Genomic DNA, 2,512 nt, shown 5'->3' on the forward strand with positions numbered 1-2,512 from the left:
TGTCCTTTCAATTCTGTTAAAGTCCTATTTATGTATTTTGGGGATTTTTCATTGGGTTCATAGATATTTATTACAGTTATGTCCTCTTGCTCAGTTGATCCTTTAATCATTATATAATGTCCTTCCCTGTCTCTTATGGTCATTTTTGTCTTAAAGTCTATTTGATCAGAAATTAATATTGCTACTCCTGCTCTTTTTTGATTGCCATTTACTTGATATATCTCTTTCCAACTTTTGATTTTTAGTCTATTATTGTCCTTGTGTCTAAGTGAGTCTCTTGTAGATAACATTGTTTTGGTTACCTAGTGCCACTTTGACAGGAATATACCACAAATGGGATGGCTTTAACAGACAGGAATTTATTTTCTTAGTTTGCAGGCTTTAAGTCTGAGTTCAAAGTGCCAGGCTCTGAGTGCTGGGGGAAAGCCCCTCAACCTTGGGCTTCAGCTTTGCCTCCTGCTCCTGGACCACTGAAGCCAGAGGCTTTTCTTTACTCAGACAGCTGCTGGCTGCTGACGCTGACAAACCCAAGGTTGACAAGTAAAAAGGCACAGTCCCAATGTTACCAAACAATATGGCAAGCCATTGATTCAAGTTCATTAAAAGTACCAGTATCAGCAGAACACGGCAGGTTACTGAACAACAACTTGGTTACATGCAGGGTTCAAGCATACCAAAAAGCTGAAGATCAATCCCAAAACTTCTTATATGCAGAAGCAGACCACATCCCAAAAGCAGCTACTCAGCTGCTCATGGCAGATTCTACCCTGGAGTTGATTACCAATCTCACTGTGGGGAATAACTACATCCAGGTGCCCAGCCACTCAACCAGGACCAGCCAAGTTGACATACACCTTAACTACCACAAACATATTGATGGGTCATGTTTTCTAATCCAGTCTGCAACTCTGTCTCTTGAGTGATGCATTTAATTCACTTACATTCTTTATAATTATTGGCAATTATGGATTTATTGATACCATTTTGTTTGTTATGTGTTTTTTTGTGGTGTTGCTGATTTGTTTGTTTCATATATTTTTCTGTGCTGAGCTCATTTTGTTTATGAATCATATTATCATTTCCTTCATCGCTATTGTTTCAGTATTTGCTAAATATTTGTGTTTGTCCTCTTTTTTATTTTGATGTGCAGGTTTATTGTTTTTCTTTGAGTTTGCCCTATGATTTATTATTTTCCTCCCAAGTTTAGAACAGTCTGTTCTATCTTGCAATTGTCTTGACTTCCTCCCCATTCAGAAGTTCTATAACTTCCCTCTTTTTGGTTGGTAGTGGTCCTCATTTACCAATTGATGTCTCTGATTCCCTGTTTATAGTCTTTGGATACTTTAGTAACTGGGTTAGTTTCTGGATTATGTCATCATCTGTGTTAATCATTGATTGTTACTTGCTTTTTTTTTTTCCCCCTGGAGGAAGGATTCTCTTTAGCATCTCTTGTAAGGTTGATCTGGTTTTAACAAATTCCCTTAATTTCTGCTTTTCTGGAAATATCTTAATTTCACCATCATATTTGATCAACAATTTTGATGGGTATATAATTCTTGGGTGGAATTTTTTTTTCTTTTGTGGTTTTATATATATCATCCCATTGCCGCCTCACCTGCATGGTTTCAGCCAAGAAATCAAAACTTAGTCTCATTGGTTGCCCTTTGGAAGTAACTTTTCGTTTTTCCCACACTGCTTTCAAGATTCTTTGTCTTTGGTTTTGGTGAGTTTGATGATGATGCATCTGGTGATTTTCTTTTGGGGTCTATCTTGTTTGGGGTTCTTTGAACTTCTTAATGGATTTATTCTCATCTTTCATCATATTAGGGAAATTCTCTTTTAACAAATCTTGGACAATTTTCTCTGTGCTTTTATTTGTTTCTTCCTGTTCTGGAATTCCAATTACATGTACGTTATTCCTATTGATGCTATTCCATGTGAATCTTAGGCTCTCTTCATTTTGTTTTGATCTTTTTTCTGATTCATCCATTAACAAAATAGTATTGAGACATTTCTCTTTAATCTCATTAATTCTGTCTTCCATTCATTTGATTCTACTCCTGTGCCCATTCAATGTGTTATCTATTTCTGAAACCTTAGTATTAATTTTCTGGATTTCTATTTGTTGTTTTTGTATCATTTCTAATTTTTTGTTTATTTTGTCAGTTTGTTCTTGTATTATTTTCCTAATTTGTTCTAGAGTTTTTCTGTGTTTTCCTTAATTTTGTCAGTGTCTTGCTTGACCTTGTCAGTGTTTTCCCTGATCTGTCTTGCAATCCATTGAAGGTACCAAAATATTATTCTTTTGAATTCATTACCGGGGGGTTCCACTACTGCTTCTTCCTCAGAGATATTTTCTGGGTTTGTACCCTGGTCCCTTGTTTCTACTACTTTATCTTGCTTCTTTGTGTGGACCGTGATGGTCTGTTGTCTCTGAGACATTGTGTTGTTGTATTTATGTTTAATTTATGATTGTTATATTGGTGTGATTCACCCAAGATTTTTTTTTTTT

Source organism: Orycteropus afer, unplaced genomic scaffold, assembly GCF_000298275.1.
Source record: "Orycteropus afer afer isolate SDZICR_OR568_19922 unplaced genomic scaffold, OryAfe1.0 scaffold00104, whole genome shotgun sequence".
Taxonomy (NCBI): Eukaryota; Metazoa; Chordata; class Mammalia; order Tubulidentata; family Orycteropodidae; genus Orycteropus; species Orycteropus afer.